The sequence below is a fragment of the Diadema antillarum genome, unplaced genomic scaffold (genome assembly GCF_040938485.1).
Source record: "Diadema antillarum isolate AM-2024a unplaced genomic scaffold, OU_Dant_1.0 scf00000183, whole genome shotgun sequence".
Classification (NCBI taxonomy): domain Eukaryota; kingdom Metazoa; phylum Echinodermata; class Echinoidea; order Diadematoida; family Diadematidae; genus Diadema; species Diadema antillarum.
The window spans coordinates 2,318,103-2,331,327 of NW_027271072.1; the positions used below are offsets into that span (position 1 = coordinate 2,318,103).

Here is a 13,225-nt window from a genome sequence, read left to right on the forward strand (position 1 = left end):
GTGTACACCCAAGTCTATTGTGATATTGCTTACCCATGAATTTGTGCTGAAACATGTAAATTTGTCACTGGGAGAGCACCTGTGCAACAGTGAAAGTAGTTCAATAGATATTGAAAGCTTCGAAACACCACAAATTTCTCAGTGTATCCAACATGGTGCAATTGTAGATTGTATACAAAGTGCCAAGTCTCTTGTGATATTGCTTACCCTTGATTTTGTGCCAAAACATATAAATTTGTTAGTGGAGAGCACTTTTGCAACAGTGAAAGTAGTCCAGTAGAAATCATAAGCTTCGAAACACCACAAATCTCTCAGTGTATCCAACACCTGGTGTATATACAAACTATGATAACATTCCAACTCTAAATATTCCCATACCCATGGTCCTTTCATCTTGACACCAATAGTATTTTCCCCAGTGTACTAGTAAATGTATGTGAAACTGTATGCACATACATGGACACATGTTTATTTATCATATACTCTTTGTAAGTGCTGAATAAGATGGTAGCTCAATTGGAAAACATTGTTAGACTTTGTCAACTGAGCTGCCAATGATAGAATTGATGACGAAACACTCAAGAATGCAAAAATTGGGAGAGTGATACTGTTGCTGTTACCAGCATCATCCTGAAAGGTCAACTCATTAAAGAAATGAGATATTCTAACATTTCTAAGTCTGTGGGAAAAACTGAGTATGACAAATTTAGTTACTTACAGATCTTTACTCAAACCTTTCCAGGTTTCATTTTCAACCATCCTCCATTTTAAGCTCACCTGAGCCAAAGGCTCAAGTTAGCTATTGTGGTCATTCATTGTCCCAGCATCCGGCATGCGTTGTGCGTAAGCTTTTTGCATTTTGAGCTTCTTCTTGAAAATCCAATGACAAAATTTCACCAAAGTTGGCAGGTAGCATCCTTATGGTGGTAGGATCTTGATTTGTTCAAATGGGCATTAAACCCCCAGTTGGCCCAAAGGCCCCCAAATTAAAGAAACTGTAAGAATCTTCTTCTCTTCAGCCAGAAATGATAGAGCTTAGTTGGTGCTATGAGTAAGTACATAGGTGACTGTAGTCTCAAGTATGTGTACGGCGGATCAGGATTTGCACTTTTCATTTTCCTCTTGAGAGTGCGTGGTCATGGACCCTTAGGAGCTGAAAGCCTCTCAAATCAGAGAATCTTTAAAAACTCTTGTTCTATGAGCCAGAAGTGCTCTGTGTGAATACAATGTACTTTAGTGAGTGTACTGTCAAGTTTGTTTGTGGCAGATCCAGGAGTGGCCTTCTTGTGGCTGGGACCAAATTGGGGCCAGTTTTCACATTTTGAGCTTATTTTGAAAATGCATGGTCAGATTTTCTGCAAACTTTGCAGGTATTATTGCCAATAGATAGAATATGTACAAATGAACACCATACCCTCCTGGGGGTAACCCAAAGCTTCCCAAGTTTGCTATGTTCTTCTTGGATAGTAGTTTGCAAAAATACGTGGAAGTTGAACTTGCGATACTCGGGTGAGAGTGAGACCCTCGGGTCTCCTTTTTTCCCCCTTCTTCTTCTTCATGTGAGCTTCGTCTTTACAGAATACCAGAGACATTGTCAGCTTGTAGAACCAGGCAGCTCAAACTTGAAACATTGTTAAAACAATGCCTTAGGCATTGTGCAACAATGTTACCCCATTTACCTATTGAAACTGATCAATATTTAGACTGTTCATTCTCATATCATGGGTAGGACTAATTTTGTCTGTATGAGAGAATTTCATGCCATCACTGCACTACCACAGTGGGACTGTTTGCTGTGTTTGAAAACAGATGTGAAACATCATCTTGTGCGCAAACTTGCAGGAACCACCGACGGCAATGGACTCAGCGGCAGCGAGAAGCGGCGGAGGAAGAAGAGGAGATCGTCATGCCGGGCAGACACCTCCGCGCCGAGACCGCGTCGCGACTGCGGCATTGTGGCTCAGATGCTGGCATCAGAGGACACGCTGCTCAGGATGTGCCTCAGGCGAGAGAATTTCACGCAGGCAGGGCAGGTAAGAATTGTAGTTTCTTGTAGTGATTTTAAGCAGAAAGAATGAGAATGTGACAGGTTGCCGCTTTCATCAGCAGTCCACTTCAGCGAGAAAAAAAAATTTCCTGCAGGGAGGGCAGGTGAGAATTGTAAGTATTTATTAGCAAAAAATGATAACATGTTGCCTCTATCATCTGCAGTCCACTAAAGCATGAAACAAAAGAATTTCATGCAGCAAGTGCATTTGAGCATTGTAGGTATTATCAACAAAAAACTGTAATATGTTGCCTCTATCATGTGCAGTCCACTTTAGTGTGAAAATCCACCCTATGGCCAAGGTGATGTCCATGTAAAAAGAGTCCGATGATTTTAACAGACAGATGAGAGTACCATTGAAATCAGACATAAAAGTGATGGAATATTAAGATTTCACACATTTTCCTAGAACTGTGATGTCAGTCACATCTCATATGCAAATCAGATAAGATGATGATATTATCATAGCGTCACAAGTCTTTTATTTGCCTGCACACAGAACTTCACCAAATTTCCTGACCTGAATTCACGAAAAAGAAAGCGTATCGTGCACAGCAAAGTAATTTAGACTTGTAACAGTTTTGCAATGATTACAGAGTAAAGGGTGGGGGTTGCAGTTGCCAAGTAACTTTAGCTGTGAAACATTGACCTCTTCACAATAGAGATATTTTGGATGGCATGTTCAGACATGACAGCCCTGTTGTTTACTTGACTGTTGGGAAATTAAAGAGATGCTGTGCAAGGCATCAGTAAATATACTTTCCCCATATTTCATACTTGCGTTATGTTGTGATACTCATTATTAGCATCATAATTCATATAATGCCTATGTGATAATGAGTGTGATAACAGTCACAGAATTTGTCATGTTGGATGAATATTGACTCAGAAAACGCAGTGTTATATAAACTTTCCTACTTTTTAGTTTTCTGTCTTTTTTCTTGCATCATTATGTGTAATCAGGTTATCAAGATATTTGATATGGAAAACAAGCAAGAAGTGGCGGAGGTGCATTTTGCATCCCACTGGCAGAGAGCGGTGAAGAGACTCGAATCCGTGGACAGTACTAACATGGTGTCTGGCCCTCAGACACAGACTCCTAGACTTACGAGTGGACTCGGGGGCATCGCTTCCATGGCTGCTGCAGGCATCGCATCTTTTTCGATGACCGAGATCATCGACGAACTCCTGATGCATGCAACATTGCCCATCTTGCCCATGCCCCAGCCAGCAAGCGGCAGCAACACGAACAGCAGTAGCCCCGGCCAAAGTGGCGGCAATGTATTGCTGTGGCAGCAGCTCCAGAATGTGAATGTGATCGCCATGGTTGTGTTTGATCTGGCGTGCACGGGATGCCACTCGTGGAAGACGTGCACCGAGCTTCTGGACATGGTCGTCAGCCGGCTTCAGTCTGGCCTGCTCGCTCCATCTCCCAGCACTCCTGACGTTGTGGTGACCAGTCCCTCGCAGTATGTATCAAGCCCCAAGGCGGGTTGTCCCACGGAGACCCTGCTCGGTGTGAAGGCATTCATGTGCCAGATGCACAACCTGATCAACCCGATCTCCTCCACCGCAACTGCTCTCATTCGACCCAACGTGCTGGAGTACATCCAGCGCTCTGCCCTACAGGCTCTCACTATGGCCATCTCTCCCTTAGACCCATCAACTCTTCGTTCTCACGTCAACTTTGTCCTGGAAGTCCACCAAGGGATCCAGCTCCTGTCCTCTGCCCTTCACTCATTCCATGCCGACATTGACTCGGGTCTGTCAGACTTCTCCCCGCCATCCACCAGCAGCCCCAAGCGTGGCCCCCGGGGCTCGTCGGGAAGCGAGACACCCGAGAAGTCCCGCCAGAAGGTGTCGGAAATCCGCCGTGCAGTGCAGCAGCTCCTGAGGGCGCTGGACAGGAACGTGTTGCCCAGTTTCATGATGGCGTTTCCCAAGCTCGCGTCTGCGGGAAAGGCCGAGCAGGCAATCAACCCCGCCAACTATCTCCTGACTGTCTACAACCACCTCAGTGTCCTGGCCTCACTGGCTGTTGATGCAAGGGACTGGCAGCCAGGTACAGGATTTTATTCTGATTAATTTTAGGTGGTATAAAGGATAGGAATAACTGAGGAAATATGTCAGTCATGCAAAGGGGTTGTAGGCCAATCCTCATGGTCAAATGTTGAGAGCGATGTACCCCTGCTAATGTAAATGAAGGACCATTGATTTTCTGTGGTGATCATGTGATGACTGTCAACTGCATAACAGTCAAAATGTTACCGTTTGTGAAATGTCATGCAAGTTTGCAAGAGAGAATGCTGTGGAAAGATAGTGCAGAAGGACCAAGCACAGATTTTCTGTTTAGTACATTTTGCTCAGAAGTTTGATTGGAATTGACTATATTTAGTTTTTGCCTGCAACGTTTTCTCTTAAAATGGCAGAACAATGTAAGCTATCATATTAATTGAGTTGTTACTATACACTGTACTTTGTGTTTCTCTGGCTTTTTTATTTGTTTAGTTTTGGCTTCAGGGAGGGAGCAGGCTAGGAAAAATTTAGATACTTGAGGATACCGCAAAAGAGTGCTGCTCTTTTCATGTCATATGAATGCATATTAAGTTGTGTGAGTTAAGGAGGATAATGATTAAAAAATCCCCAAGGTGGCATGGAGCTGGATCAGGTAAATCATAATCAATTCGTCTGTCTGTCTGTCTGTCTGTCTATCTGCCTATCTGCCTGTCTGTTAATTGTCCATCTGTCCATCTGTCTGCTGTGTGCTGGAACAGGGAGTGAGCGGCAGCTGGGAGTCGAGAAGGACCAGTGCCAGAATCCATTCAGCATCCTGGCCGAGAGCCCCTGCACGCTGATGGGGAGGCTCATGTTCTCCAGCCATATCCCTCCAGTTAGGTGGGTGGCGTTTAACCCCTCTCATCACTTCCAACGCCTAGGTGCCATCGACATTACACATAAAGACTGATCATGGATGGTAGTAACAAGGTTAACCTGTGGTTGTCCATGAAGGAGGGGATGTTGCCCTTCGTGGTGATGATAGCGAGCTTTTAGATCTATGAGGCTAATCCTACAATGTGGCTAGTAGGCAAAAAGAGTGTTCTGAACATGCACGAGACAGTTGTTCCCATTGTCCAAACCTTGAGGGAGGCGTGTCATAACCGTTAGTGGCACAGATCTAAAGCTTGCTAGTGAAAGAGAAAAGCTGAATGCAGCATTCATCCCTAGGGTAATTGAGTTTGGTCAGATTGATAGCATCATACTTTGATGTGTTTGCCTGTCTGTGTGTCTGCGTGTACTCAAGTATAATGTAGATGGCCCCTGGACTAGTTCTGTTCTTGGTTATATATGATCAAGGGAGAGTGCTGCACATGATAATGAAATACATTATTGGCCAAACACTTATCACAGACTGCTCAGTCCGTGCTAGGTATATCTTTCTTAGTTTGTATGTTTGTTATAGATGCTCACAGGGCATATGTACTTGGGAGCAGTATCATTACTTGATGAAAATATACAAATTTTACATTCTGTAACTGTCTTATTTAATGAACAACTTTGATGAAACTTCTACTTTTTTTTTGTCTGATTGAACTCTGTTCATTAAAGTCAAACTTTACGTAGGTGTTGGAAGAGCTTGTCTTTTCTTTTATAAGTTTCGGGTGATTTACGTGTTCGTCTCTCAATGTTCAGGTTGGAGGGCGTGGCAGATGAGCTGAAACTCAATCTGGTGCAGATCATCATCCAAAGTTGTTGCCGGACCATTCCCATGCTGCCCCACCCAGCAACGCTTCCCCCGCCCAAAGAGGCAGCGGGAAGTGCCCGTGGGAGCCATGTCTTGGTGCTGAATGAGCTGGGTGTGTCTGGAGAGTGGCCCCACCCCGTCCGGACGCCCATTGCCGTGGTGACGGAGCTCCTCGACAAGATGGTGGCGCTCATGACAAGTGAGTGAAATCCATGGTGGCCCAGAATAAACTCAATCAAGTTTTGGGCAAAAAGAAAATAAAAAAAGAAACATAACAATGTTGTAGTATCAAGAGTAAACCTAAATGTAAATTGGGAAGAGTTCATTACACATTCAGGTCAATCCTGTGGTTTTTCTCATCTTCTTGTAAACATGTTGAAATTTAGTACACATAGCAAGGTCAGTACATTTAAAGACTTTGACATTTGAAATAAAAACTTGATTAATGATAGTTCTGGCCGGAAATGATTAAATGAGTGACTCCATATGCGTATTAAGATACAAGCCTAAATATGGGCAGATCCAGTGTATTATTCACACGTGATTTGTGACATTGTGACTCTGAGTAGACTGCTCTGATGTGTGAAAATATTCCTGATGACGTCCCCTTTTGAGCCACAATGGCTATACTTCTTTGCAACGTGTGCCAAAGGATTTACAACTAGTGACTACCCCCTTTCAACCTAAAGTCTGCAAAAAAAAAAGAAAAGAAAAGAAAAGAAAAACACCATGCATACATGCATACACAAGTCTCAAAGTACCAAATCCCTATGAAACGAATGTACTTTCCCCTATCGTGATCCTGTGCATGTTGTTCAGGACATGCAAGCGGTGAGGGACTGAGTGCGACCCTTGACCTCAGTGGCGCTGCGGCAGCTGCGGCCGCCCCGGAGTACTGGGACATCTTCATGTCGACGAGAGAGCTGATGCATGTAGACTTGGACCTGCTGCAGAGCAACGAGGACAGGCTGTGCTTTTTTGCTAACCTCCTCAACCTGATGTTGACCCATGCAGCCTTGCACCACGCAACACAGCAGGTCAGAACGCAAGAAACAATTTCCATTAACTCATCAAAGAAATCAAAGCCCAAATATGAATATGGATTGAGTGACAGCAGCAAAATATTTGTAGAACACATCAGTGACAGTTTGATGGAAATCAGGCAATTGATTCAAATGTTAATAATTTTTTAAGTTTTGGTGCCATCATGACTGGATAAGGAGACTACTAAACTTCATGACATTAGTATGGACAACAGTATAAAGAAAATATAAAGAGAATTCAACATATTTCCACTTTTCTGGCATAATGAAAGAGCAGTTTCTAATTAGACATTTTATATTTATGGTGAATTTGCTCATCTATTACCATGCTCTGATTTGAAAAATGCCAGAAATATCCAGCAAACAAACAACAGAGATTAACAATGAGTTTTTATACCCATTACCCAACCAGTATGTGACTCATGAAAAATATAAAACTCACTTGGTGTTTTTCAGTAGTCATACTCACAGTCCTTTCCTTTTAAAGCTGCTGTGTGATGACTTTCCATGTGCCTTTAGACAGAGGTAGAAATGGAACACTGTAAATGCCCACCCATACTATTATTCTTATGATACAAACTTTGATGATTGATTGTTAGACAACTGTCTCTCATTGGAATTATCTTTATGCAGGGGAACAACTTCTCGATGGGACCAACTCGTCACTCCTCCCTAGGGAGGGGTATCACCAGCCCCTCAGGTATGATGCTGTCACCACCTGGAATCAACAGTGGAAGTGTCACAGCCCAATTGGTCTACCTGTCTAGCAGAGCGTACAAAGTTGGCCAAATGGGGGTGGTCAGGTCAGTTGATTGTAGCATGCTCACTTTGTAACAAATCCCCTCCTCATCTGGCATAAACCAGTGCGATGCTTCTATTCATGCATGTTTACATTGTAATTTGTGGTACTGGCAATGAAATTGCAGGCATGAGGTGAATGTGCCATTTTGTGTTCTTTCACCATCCTTTCAAAGAAACTTTCTCGCTCTCAACACTGACTTCAGTGAGATGACATGAATATCATATAAGTGCATTTTTTCTGTATAAATGTAGGATATGCCAGAATGCAGTCATCACTAGATGTGAGTTACTAGGTGCACAATGACTTCAGAGAGTTATGTGCATTTCAAGATTACAGGTATGCTGAAATGCTTGCGTAATGTCATGTATTCATCATTTTGTCGTATCTATCTTGTTCTCTCTGTCCCTTTGCTTAAATCTCTGTGTCCAAATGTCTTTTTTCCTACTTCACGCAGTGCATTTGACCTACACTTTACCATTTTGCGAGCGAACCTACCTGTGCCTTTAGTCTATGGAGAGATCTTGCAACATAGACTTCATGGTATGTCTGAGTTCATGTCACTGGAATACTTCAAGAGAATATCGCATTTTGACAGAATGTAGGATTCATCATTGTGTACAGTATGTTTTGTGATAGTGACATAGTGACATGATGTAACATGTTATCACGTTAAACAGCACATTGTCATAGTTAGTGGACTTATAGAAGATGCAAGTTTTGCAGAAAGTTTCCCCCAAAGATTTTGTGTCTGATACACTTTATGGATTCAAATAGGTTTCCAAGACAGCTTTTCTCATCATCTACTGAATTGAAGCAGACTTCAGTCTTTTCATTAACTTGTGTGACCCATTTTAATTATTAGATAAAAACCTAGGCAAAAGGTGACCAAATACTTCAGAATTATAGCCCCAAAAGGAAGAAGTGGTAGTAGAAGAAGAAGAAAATTAAGGGTATTAAACATGATTTTCTATCAAAGGGAAAAAATTCTTAGAGCAGAATTCATGCTGTCCATCACAATTTACGAGACACAGATTATCAGTCTTTCTTCATTGTTCCTTTGGATGATTATAATTGGTTGTTTGTTGGTTTTTTCACCTTGGTACAGAGATTGTTTTTTTTTTGTGAGTGTGTGTATGTGCCTTTGCAGTAAAATGTTGATCACATAAGTGATGTTTTCTTCAATACAGGCATTAAATTCTTGCACAGGAAAATGTCTTCCCTTCACAAGCCACCTGTAAAGGCTGACCCTTCATCTGAAGGTTCAAATAAGGATACAGATGGAGTCTTAAAGATATTATACAGACATATTTACTTTGTCATGACAAACAATAGAATGTTCCAGAATGGTCAGAGAGAGTCAAAAGAATATATGAAAACAGCCCTGACTTCCTTTTCCCTCCAGCCCTTGGGGATGATGACCCCTGGTTAAAGTACGTCCCAGCACCCGACCCCCGAGTGACCTTCGTCTCCTGCAATGGTTCATTGTCATCCCCAAGACTCAGAGTGAGTTGTGGAATTCAACCTGTAGACTCGTACTTCCTTACTGGTTGCTGTTTTTAGACTATACTTCTGAGTTCTTGCCACTTATTTGAAGAAGAAATGAGTGCAAGTGATTGACAAGTTATCCTTCTTCAATTTAAAGGACAAGTTCACCTTCATAAACATAAGGATTGGGAGAATGTAGCAATATTAGTAGAACACATCAGTGAAAGTTTGAGGAAAATTGGACAATCCGTTCAAAAGTTATGATTTTTTGAAGTTTTTGTGCAGTACCCGCTGGATGAGAAGACTACTGCAGTGTGTGAATAACTTAGATGTCACATGCGTACAACAATATAAGGAAAATATAAAGAGAATTTCACAAAATTCCATCTTTTGAAAAAAAAGTACACATTCCCCTGACTCGTTACCGACAAATGTTATGGGTAATATTATTCCCCCTGCCTTTAGAAAGAGGCAAGTCAAGTGCTCTTTTATTATGCGAAAAAGTGAAAATATGTTGAATTTTCTTTAACATTTTCTTTATACTGTTGTACGCATATGACTCACAAGCTGTAGTAGTCTCCTCATCCAGCGGTTCCAACACAAAAATTAAAAAAATTCATAACTTTTGCATCGATTGTCCAATTTTCCTCAAACTTTCACTGATGTGTTATACTAATATTGTTGCATTTTCTCAATCCTTATGTTTATGAAGGTGAACTTGTCCTTTAAGTATAGTGTATGCCACTTTTTCAGTGTTTAGAGTAATAGCCATGATAAAAATTATGGGCATGCATACTCAGGTTGGATTGGAACGCACATCCTCCTGACTGTTAAACAGGCGCCATAACCACAAGACTACCAAGTATCTGCCAGATAGCCAATGATAGTTTTAATGAAATGAGTAGTTGATATTCATGACACATGCAGTCTTCTATTTGTGAAGGTCTTGTTTTATTACAACCAGAGTAAATTTAGTCTTGTAGAGTGTGAGCTATTGAGGCTGTTAGTAAGTATAGTACACAGAGTCTTGGAACTGGAAAATGACTGAGATTCTCAGCCTCTGAACTTCTAGAGATATGACTACTTTAGATGCTCCAGAGAACTACCTTCTGCTCTTATTGCTACTGAAGCATACCAGAAGGATATTCTCCTGTAGGCAAAGACAACTTTTGTGGCTGCACATCTTGCTAGTACCTTGCAATAATGCCACACCCATGTTGAGGATCCTGTCATCTGTAGAAAGGTCCTGTTGGTACACCATGAAAATTAACAATTTCAAGTAATCAAGGATTGTGTGAAGTATTATTCTGTATCATAATGACATTGTTGTTACTGGTCATTGCTATCATAGATGGAGAGATGGAGATATTCAAACAATGCAAAGATGATAATAATGACACATTGTTTCAGAAACACATCAGTTTTCATGAAGAAATTGTTGATATTGAACAACAAAAGTAAGTACCGTTTATTCTAAAAATCTGTTGCAAGATCACATGGTTTTGTGGCTAGATAGGAATACTTTTCATCCTCTCTCTCTCTCTCACTTGTCAGTCTTCATATCATCACTGATCTATAATGCTTGGCCCTTGATGTTGTCTCTTCCAGGTTTTGTCCACAGACGATTTTGATGAGCAGCTGACTGTTGCCATGCAGAACTATCTTGATGCCAACGTCAAGGTGGATGAGGAAAATAATGAGGTTTGGTTCATTTTGTGCTTCCACATTGAAAGAAGCATTTGTAACATGTATATGTATAGTTCTGTCATTTTTGTTTTCTGGATATACTTGAATATCAGGGACTGGCTGAACTTGAATGTCATTCAAAGGGTCAATAGGGCAATTACTCCCTGGGCAATTCCCCTGGACCCTTCCCCTGACCCTAACCCTAATCCTAATCCTGAACATTATCCTAACCCTAACCCAAACTCCAACCCTAAAACCTAACCCTAACCCAAATCTTTACTCTAACCTTATCACTAACCAGTAATTAGCCGGGGGGTAATTGCCCTTGGGGGGTAATTTGCCCTGATACGCATTTAAACTGTACACAACACATCTTTTTCAGCGTTGTTTGGACATCCATCATCACAAGTATCTCAGCAAAAGGGAAGGCAAGCAGAAGCTCTCACAGGGAAAATTAGGATGAGCAAAAAGAGAAGGGCAAATTCCAATTTCAATACATTGTGATGATGTGGTTAGTCACATTCATATTTCAAGAGTAACTTGTTGTTCCTTATGCTGGTGCTCAGTGTCCTACGACTTTGTTTTCCCCCATTCTGTACCAGATCTCCATACCCCAGTGCATGGACTGGTTCCGCAAGGACTTCACCGGCTCCACCCTGCCGACCAATGTCCACCACGGGCACATCTACATGGGCCTCCTGCACGTCATTCAGCCGCACGTGTCTCGCTACCTGGGCGACAAGCTCGAGAACTACACCATGAAATTCCTGCCCAGGCACATTGAGGTGGAGTCCAGCGGAGAAGCTGCAGCCAAGACTGTCGACTCCGAAGCAGGTACTGGAGGTGGCATTTTGTATTGTTGGCAGCACACAGATAGTTTGCCTCGAAGCAGGAACCGGTGGTGCTGTGTAATAGTGTAAGGTTGTGTGTATCCGTATCCCAACATAGCAATCTCCTATAGTGTAATTCTAATCTGCCACTCAAAGATGGTATGAAGAATTTGTGACTGAGGTTATCCTTTCTGTGTTGTTTGATGGTTGTAGCCAGGTGTAATCATTCAAGAAATTAGCCTTTATGAGTTTGTCCTGTCGTGGGAGGCGTTATCCTCTAAGTCAGTAATAAGTGCTGAAGCCCTCATTCGAGGCTTTTAGAGTTAATATTTGTGTTTTCTGTGTGCTCTTTTTGTTTAAATAGGCAGAAGAAAGACTATTCAGCGCTCAAACTCTGTGAAGTTCAAGTTAGTGGTGACCCCATACAACCACTCCTTTGGATTTAGATTCTTCAATGTGTCAGGCATCAAGGCCAAGGCACCGTCTCACAGGCGAAATCTCTCCGTGCCCAAGAACTTTGAGACTGTAGCAAGCAGCCCTGGTGATGAGGAAGAGCACCCTGATCAACCTCCTTTCCAAATGACGGAGTCCACCCTCAAGTACCTCCATGCAAAGTCCAAGCTCGTGGCATCACTGGCCGGTGCCATCAGCGGCACCATTGAGGAAGGAGTGGACACTTTTGCCAAGGACAAGTCCATCGATGAGGACCTATTACTCCTCTCCAGTGGTGGCACTCCAAAGAGCCTGGTGTTTGAGGAGACCTTCGGCAGCGACAGGGTCTACAACCCCTGCCTTTCCACCCTGACCAAGGTGCTCCAGCACCTGGCGGGATATCCCGTGGTGCAGCAGTACGTCCAGGCCTTTTTCGGAGAGGTCCTAGCCATGGCGGAAAGCTTCCAGGAGAGCTGCAGCGCCAACATGCGGGAAGTGCGTGCCAGCCTTCTGGCTGATGTCCGCTCCAGGGGTGTCCAGGACCTGCTGCGGGAAGCCGTCGAGATCCTGGTGTCGGCCTGCCAGTGGGACGCGGTGCTACGGCTGGTCGGCCTCGCCAGGAGCCTGGTGGGAGACCAGGATCTGTACCGAGCCCTGGCGGACTTTGCAGCCTACTGTGCCGGGAATCAGGTCAAGCCTGTGCAGGGGTCAGCATCGTCGACCAAGCCGACGTGGCAATGTTTGCTGACCATCAAAGATGAGGTGAGAGCACTTGCAAGCATTTGTTGATCTTTTGGCAAGTAAGATGCTCCTTTTGACCATCATATAAGCATCCCAGTGCCTCTTGTCAGGTATTGGAGAGTTTCTGTACATTGATTTGCACCTGCTCTGAGGAACTCTATCCTTTTATCAGTCCATCCACATCTGTCATACTTGGTCTTTCCTCCTGTCTCTTGCTCTGAGGTCCTTGATCACAACTTGCCGCTTTCTTTCTCCTTTTCTTCAGTTTTCTTCACTATGTCCCATCTCTCCCACCTTGTTTTTTCTTATAGTGTCTCCAATCTTTGTCATAGTATTTGTATTCTGCTCTTGCTGTCTGTTTGTTTGTTTGCTTTGTTATTTCAAAGCCTTGCCCCTCTGACCTGCCAAGGCCAGCTC

General features: G+C 42.9%; 1 pseudogene; it reads left to right on the forward strand.

Moving 5' to 3' along the window:
* The window catches only part of LOC139723243 (uncharacterized), a 52,439-nt pseudogene that overhangs the window by 11,933 nt on the left and 27,281 nt on the right, over positions 1-13,225 (forward strand).